The sequence below is a fragment of the Balaenoptera ricei genome, chromosome 3 (genome assembly GCF_028023285.1).
Source record: "Balaenoptera ricei isolate mBalRic1 chromosome 3, mBalRic1.hap2, whole genome shotgun sequence".
NCBI lineage: Eukaryota > Metazoa > Chordata > Mammalia > Artiodactyla > Balaenopteridae > Balaenoptera > Balaenoptera ricei.
The window spans coordinates 35,826,044-35,834,403 of NC_082641.1; positions in this window are offsets into that span (position 1 = coordinate 35,826,044).

Below are 8,360 nucleotides of genomic sequence, written 5' to 3' on the forward strand. Positions count from 1 at the left end.
CAAAAAGGAAACATGTTGGGTAATTTTGAAATTTCCCACCCTTCACTCTGGTCCCAAATGAAGACATATGCCAGAGCAACAGCTTGAACTTATTCTGAATTTTGAGTTAGGCTCATGCTAACTTTCCTTATATTGTTATTCTTTCAGTATTATCTATGTTATCCTTCTGTCAATTTGTAATTAGTAATCAACTGAATTTTTGCAGAATACAATGCTTAATGAAGAGCCAAGTCTTGGGCTGTTGATGTTTCCACCAACTTGATAAACATCTTGTCACTATGTGCCTAGTGGAAAATGGAAACTGCAGAGATAACGGCCTACTGTTGTGTTTTAGAATGATTTCTTTTTTTTTAATCATTAGTATTCTGTATTATTATTATTACTTAGGAAATTATCCCAAAGTATTAAGCATGATACCTAATCTATAAATGCATGCTCCCCTCCCCATATAACAATTTCATAGTACATGGGTCCCTCAAAAAATATCACCAAAATGCTAATTAACAAAAGGTTTGTAATAACATGACAAAATTTGTTATAATGATATATGGGAAGGAAAGAGGTGCAAAATACATAATCTATGAGCATGACTGCAGAATGATTTCTAATAAGCCATATTTCCAAAAAGTATTAGTGAAATGAGGAATGAAGATGGGGTCAAAATGATGTGGGCTTAGGTATATGCATCCTCAGGTGCAAAAGGACACCTCTTGTCCACCTTCCCCTGCTTTTCCTAAGAAGGATGTAATATGGTCTATTTTTATTTCTTCAAAGACACTTCATTAGATAAATATATCAGATTCTTCAGTTTCAAGAATCACATTCTGTGGCCAGATGCTTTCCAGTGGTTAACGGTTTTATCATAAGACATACTACAGCGACATCACCCAGATTCTGTTCATACTCACTCATTCATCAAGTTTATGCCGCAGCATTCTACTGCAATATCCTGCCACATGGCTTTCTCTCAGCCCATGTATGGCACAGGCTGGAAGTGTCAGGGAATTAAATCACCCAGAAACAGCTCTCAATCAGGGATGCCTGAAGTTGAAGGGTACATATCCTAGCTTCTTCACATTTCAGGTGCAATAAATCTTGGTGTGTTTTACATCTAATTCCACAGAGAGGTTGAGCCCCAGTTGTTTACAGCAATAGCCTGCTTGATAATGCATCTTCTTCACTTTTCTGTCTTGTTTTCTGCTCCCCTACTGATGCCCTCTGAGATCACTTCCTAAATAAAATACTCACACTCAAATGTGGGGAAACCCAAATCACACACTTAAGATATCTTTTACATATTACTACGAACATTCAGTAAATTCAAATTTGACTTTCTTCTCTTCTTGCTGTCTTCTTAGGGAGGTAAACTGAGAAGATGGGGATTAAACCCCCCAAAATGGACTCACTAGAGGGCTGTCAAGTCTCTATCCCTGGAGATGTCACAAGTTGAGACAGATGCTCTGCTGCCTGGAATTGTGGTGGTGAAAATGATCTGAATCTCTGGGAAAAGACTCAGGTTTCCAATTTATACAGGCTAGCTGGGTTTGGCAAATCAAAACACTGAGACCAGTCTGTTAGTCATAATTGACTTGGATCTTTCTTACCCTCTGCTTATTGAATTCTGTGGTCTGAAGATAAAGAGATAAAGCTCTCAATGTTAAAATTACTGAACTCCACTGATGGTTGTCAAAACCAGAGTTAGGATATTTATTCCGAAACATATTGAGTTCATAATATGTGTCAGAGCCTCGTTTGACCTTTACAATGACCTGTAGATTTAGCAAGATTATAAACTCCATTTCATGGATAAGGAAACTGAGGTCAGAGAAGTTAAGTAACTTGCCTAAAATAGCAGCCAGTAGAGCCAGGATTCTGCAAGCCAGAATCCTCTCAGTCTAGTACTCAAACTTTACCCACTAAGCTGTTCTGCCTCTGCAGAGGCTCCTTCCTTAGCTATCAGTACACCTGGAAGTGATATGTGATATGAGAGTATTCTTTCACAGGCCAGAACCACGACACAGGGAGACCAACTTTGCACCCAGAACAAAGAAACACAGGTTTTAGGGCCAGCAAGTTGTGTGACAGACAAATTTTTCTATTCCCATAGGTCTTATTCCTTCTATTAAAATGAAGATGTTGGATTCAATACTTCTAGGGTCCCTTGCAGTTATGAAATTGTACTGCTTTGTCTTGGAAAAAGTTGGAAAGATATTTTTCTTCTCAAACTGCTATAGTTTTATTAATGTATCATAGTTTTCCATAGCTACAGATTCAGAAAACTAACCTGAGATGTAGCACTGAATTAAAGAGTTAAGGAGTATGTTTGTTGGTTTGAAAATGCTAAGATGACTATAGATTTATAAGAAAATTTTAGGTATAAAAGGCAATTTAAACAGGCATTCAGATGGAAAAGGAAATTATCCTAAGTGCCCCCAATAAGAGATAATTCTACACCTTATCTCTATTAAACTACTTTACATCCATCACACTGTACCACCTACTTCAGTTTTAATCTTATTGGAGAAGAGATGACAATATTGATACAGAATTCAAAAGTCTCATCACCAACCATTTATATTGTGTATTCCATCTCTTTTCACAAGTGTCAAAGGGAAAAAACAACAATACCACCAAATGCTAGCAACCTCTCATCCTTAACCCTTCAGATAGAAGGAAACGCTATCACTAATAAAAATAGTAAGTGTATTGTTTAAATCACATAACCCTTACATGGAAATGCCTGTTCTCTCATAACTTGGATGTTTAAGGTTGGATTATGGAAGCTCAAAGTGTTCATTAACATTACAAACACAGGGCTGTGGCAGTAGGCCTAGTGCATAATCACATGGATAAACTCCTTTCACTTATAGGATCAGGAGAACTCACATTTTCATCTTCACATAACAATACAGACTTGTGCTTCATTTTATAATCACAGTATGATGACCGTCTCTGAATACAGAAGAATCATAAGGTGGTAGAACGTCAGTATTTCCTGGGTCTTGGGCTCATTATACCTCTGAGGGCATACCAGAATGAAACGGCTTGGTGGACCAAACATTACAACATTTTAGGAACAGGTTGAAGTAAGACAAATAACTTCAAAAATTCAGTTGAGAAACAAAGCTCTATAAGACCAACATCAGCAAATTAGCTGTTGATAAAGCAAAATTGCCATTCCACCAAAGAAGCCTCTTTTTAGAACCTTCTACCAGCCACATTCTGGGGTGATCTTTTGACTTCCTTAACAATTCTTTGGATCACCTTCCCTGTGCTCTCATCAGAGGTATCCTTGGTACCTAAAGCATGCCAGCCTATCTTCAAATACTAAACAAGTCATGCAGCCTTGCCCAGCAGAAAGACTACCGAACTTCAGCTCACTGGCTGGTAGGTAGATCCCTCCATTCCTTCTCATTTAAATATGTTTTGTCCCCCAATTAACCAATTTCTAAAACACTTTGCAGATTAAACAAAATACCTTTTAGTAGTTGACTTTCAGGCCTGATTGGCATAGGTTACAATAAACAATGAACCAACAGCAAATTTTTTTAATGACGAGCCAAGGATATTTTTCTGTAGATTGATTAGAAATTAGGCTATATTAATATTTACCATTAAATGAATGTTAGTTATTTTTAGATTAGATGATAGTACAGAAGCTGGGGAAATCAGATCAGAGCAAGAGGGTTTGAAGGGAAAGTTGGAGAGGAAAAGGGGTGAGGACAGGAATCAGAACCTGAGGAGGAGAGTAGCTCTAAGGAGGCCCTGTTGGACTCCTCTCTCTCTTCCCAACCAGCTGAGAGGGGAGCCATCGTAGGTAACTGCACAGGTTGGCATTTATCAAGACAAACCAAAGTATTAAAGCAGGAAGTAATTTAATCTTTCTAGGCTCCTATTTGACTATTTGACATGGAGGTGACATTTCAAGGTGATTCACATAATTTTTTGTGAGGTTCTCTGAGGATGTAGAAATGACAAAGTTAGTAGAATTTAATTATTTTAGTTTATGTCAGTGACTTTTTAATACATATAGAATATACCTGTTTCCAAAAGGATAATTTTAAAAACAAAGTTATGTGTAATGAATTTAATTTTATGAAAGAAAATTAACAGGTGTATTCCCATAAAAAAACAGTATCTCCAAAGCATATTAAAATCTCTGCTATAAGGAAATTTATCAGCTCACCTCCAAAGAACACAGCCTATATTCAGTGTGCTTTTCCTAGGATTAATCCAAAAGGCCTTCATTGAGAAACGGATAGCCCAGCACATCCTGCTCAGGAGGGACACATCATGAGACGCAGAGACTAGGATCTACATCAGACAAGGATGCAAATTATTCTCTTGATCATGCTAGTTATGAGTTATTTCTAATTCCTTAGTAAACAGATATCAAAATACATTGTTGGTAGATAGATGATAGAAACATAGATAGATGATAGATACATAGATACATGTATGTGTACATATATTGTGCAATATATAGATCCTTAGTGTTTTGTTGAGGTCAGTAAAATATATATAGTGTAGTATCATTGTGTTGTCTTCAAAGTCTCAGTCTAAAGAACCTCCTCCCGGTAATGAATTAGACAGTGCCTGGGGATGTTTAGAACCTTACCTATTATGATTAATTCTGGTGCCCCAAATGAATAAAAGCAGATAAGCGTATCTCCTACAGAGCTCTGTCTTGACAAGGCTACTTTCTGAGTGGGTCGACTGCAGGTTACACATTGTTAATGACCACCACATTCTAGAGTATGAGTCACTTTAAATGGTTCCACCATAAATCAATCTCTGACGAAGTGTTTATGCAGCATAGTATTCACTCTTGGTGCTTAGGAGAAGCTCCTGGTAATATTCTGTCTCCTCCACCTTCTATCTTCTTCATCCACCTCCTCGCCCACCTTTGTCATGGCTCACTCTTGAACACTTGCCAAATAATTTCCGTCTATTCACACCTGGAATAAGCCAAAGTAAATAAATTCCAGGAGTGACCTCACCTGGCTATATTTACTACCCAGAGTCTCAGGGTCAGAGCATATGAAGCTAATGCTTTTTCTAGGCCTCCCACATCTAAAAATTATTTAGTCTTTCTTATTGTGGTGTCAGACTGCAGAATTCATCCTGTGTGCACACTCACGGGCTTTTTTGGAAATATTACTCACTAGGTGTATTTTCCCATCAGAATATCTGTGGTGTGGTTTTTTTTTCAACTGCATTAGCTAATATTTTGCCAAATGAATTTCAACTTATTATTTTCTGCCTGGGACACTTATGTATGTCTGGGGCTCAAGCTGCTTGCTGGTCTAGCTGCAGATTTTGTTTTAGGACTAGGACACTGTTTTTCAGCAGCCCACTAATAAGCCATTAAATGAAACTAGCTTGCTCGCTGCAACCTGACCAACCTCAGGCCATTAAACACACCCATTGTCTTCTTTATATCCTCTTGTTTGGAATAATTCTCCTTTTCACATACTTAGATGTGGATTTTGTTTAAAAAATCCTGATAGAAATCCAAAGACTGAACAAAGACCTAACCCAGGACAAAATGATAGCAAAGGGAGTTTGGTGTTTTGGCTTCACCATCCCTTTCAGTGCCCTTTCTCCATCCTGGCTTGTGATACCCTGGTCCCTGTAGCATGGAAAAAAGCCACCTAACTGACTCTAATTTACTATAAGGACAGTGGCTCTTACCCAGGGGTGATGTTGCCCCTCAGGGGACATTTGACAATGGCTGGAGACGTTTTTGATTGTCACAGCTTGGGGTAGAGGGCAGTGCTACTCTCGCCTAGTGAATAGAGACCAGGGCTGTTTGAAACACCCCACAATCTTAGGATGCACAGGACAGCCCCCACTACAAAGAACTATGCTATTCAAAGGCATTAGTGATGTTACCTGTCACTCTTTTTAGAGTTTCTTCACCTTTTAAAAGGGACCAGTAGAGGGGCTTCCCTGGTAGTGCAGAGGTTAAGAATCCACCTGCCAATGCAGGGGACACGGGTTCGAGCCCTGGTCCGGGAAGATCCCACATGCCACGGAGCAACTAAGCCCGTGCGCCACAACTACTGAGCCTGCGCTCTAGAGCCCACAAGCTGCAACTACTGAGCCCTCGTGCCACAACTACTGAGCCCACCCACCTAGAGCCCGTGCTCTGCAATGAGAGAACCCACCGCAGTGACAAGCCTGCTCACCGCAACAAAGAGTAGCCCCTGCTCACCGCAACTAGAGAAAGCCCACGCGCAGCAACGAAGACCCAACACAGCCAAAAATAAATAAATTAAATTAAATAAATAAATTTATTTTTTTTTTAAAAAGGGACCAGGAGAGAAACATACTTAACCCTATAATCTTTTCACCTGCAATTTCAGATGTAAAATGGGACACAAGACCCATCAGCTTTCAGAGATTAGAATATATCCAGAGACTTCTGACACATACCCTCTCTCTCCCTCCCTCCCTCTCTCTCTCTCTCTTTCTCTCATACATACACACACACACACACACCCCAGTGTTTCAATGTCTACAGAGGATAGAAACATGGAGCAGAGCCTAATACTGGCCCTTAAAACTCTCTTGTTCTCCCCTATAATCTCCTCCTTCCAATCCAGAAAGGAACTATCATCTCCTCTCACCTTGGTGGGAACGTTTTCTCTTAAATCAAGGGATTCTTGCAGACTTTGTGGTTCATATTGTAAATTATGTGTCCTATATCTCTGTATCAGCCTATATAGCTTTTAATGCTTTAAAAGAAGTTTTTGAAATGATAAATTTATAAATAGGTAGATAAATATAGTTTTCTCTTGTAACTGTTTAGCTTTTGTAGTTGAAGTCAGGGCTTTCAAAACTGTTGATTCTGCTGTAGGTTATAGAAGACAATATAAGAATTCAAAAATAAGAATTTCAATTTTAGTTTTTTCTGTGTCATTCCCATCCTGATGGTCTTGGCTATAGAAAAGCTTCACGATTAAATGGTGGGAAGAATATAAAAAGAAAGAGAATTTTCTCTAAATTTTCTCTTCCGTTTTTTCCATAACCCACCACAAAAAATGTTTATTCTCATCTAAATTTTTCCTTTCTAAGCGGGGGTAGAGGGGGTCTATGACTCTTTAGAATCTGTTTCTTTAGAATATCATGCCGTTCACTGAGCTCTCGTATCAGGGTCTGGATACTGGATGAAATGTTCATCTCCCTCCACTGAGGGCCCCACCGCTCCCTCCTCAGTGCTTCCCACCACCCCCTTGTCCTGTAGGGGCCAGCCTCAGGAGCACTGGAAGCCTCCTTGTGTGTAAGTGTGACTCTGCACGGTCTTTACTGACACACAGTGAACAGGTCACTGCTCGGATCTTGGCCTTGACCTATGAGGAGAGCAGGCACCAGCCAAGCCTGACCTGACCCAAGACCTGGGCTCCATCCTCTGCTCTCCCGCTGACTTTCAAAGAACTCTGACCCACATTAGCTTCTGCTCAGCCTATTCTCTTTATGATAAAATTACTGCCAAAGTTCTATTTTTCTATCAAAAGAAAACCAGAAAGAAGGGCATACTACAGCTTTAAACCCTGGCTTTTTTTAATTAACTTTTTTTAAAATTAATTTTTATTGGAGTATAGTTGATTTACAAGGTTGTGTTAGTTTCTGCGGTACAGAAAAGCGAATCACTTATACATATACATATATTTAAATTCTTAATTGTCATCATGGAAATGTTTTCCCTCAAGATCTGTCTCTCTTGCATTTTGAGTTAATATCATTGGAATCAGTCATTCCTTTTAAAGAAAGGCTTCAAGTCTTTTCCAACTTCACAGTCCAAGGCAGAAGCCTTAATTTTTCACGACACTGAGCCCTTCCCCCACTTTTTGTACATCTGTTGATAATTTCTTGGGGATTTAAACCATTCTGGAGTATATTTTCAAGCTAAATATTATTTAGTCCACTCTTATAAAGTCAAAATCTGGCTCATCTCGCATTCACCATCTCTCCTAGGGTCAAAGTCCTGACCTCCAGCTGACTTGCTCCAGTTCTCATGTAGGGTTTGTAATAGTTCATGGTACACAAGAATTTTTGAAATTCTGGGCTGATGCCCCAAAATAAATAGATGTGATATTGCAAAAATAGATGTAATCTTTTCCTATAACTAAACTATTTCCAGCACAGAACTCTCAGTCCCTCCTCATGGGTCCTAAATCATGAGAAAGGGAGGAGCCTAGCTGAAAATAAAAAGTCTTTTGATGCTAAATGATATTAAATCATACTTTAGTGATTTTTTATTCTAAATGTTATGTTATTTTCTATTCCTTTATGTTCTTTTCCCACAATTCCTTTTTCCGACCACTTAATTATCAGTGATAGCTTTTCTTATTGCA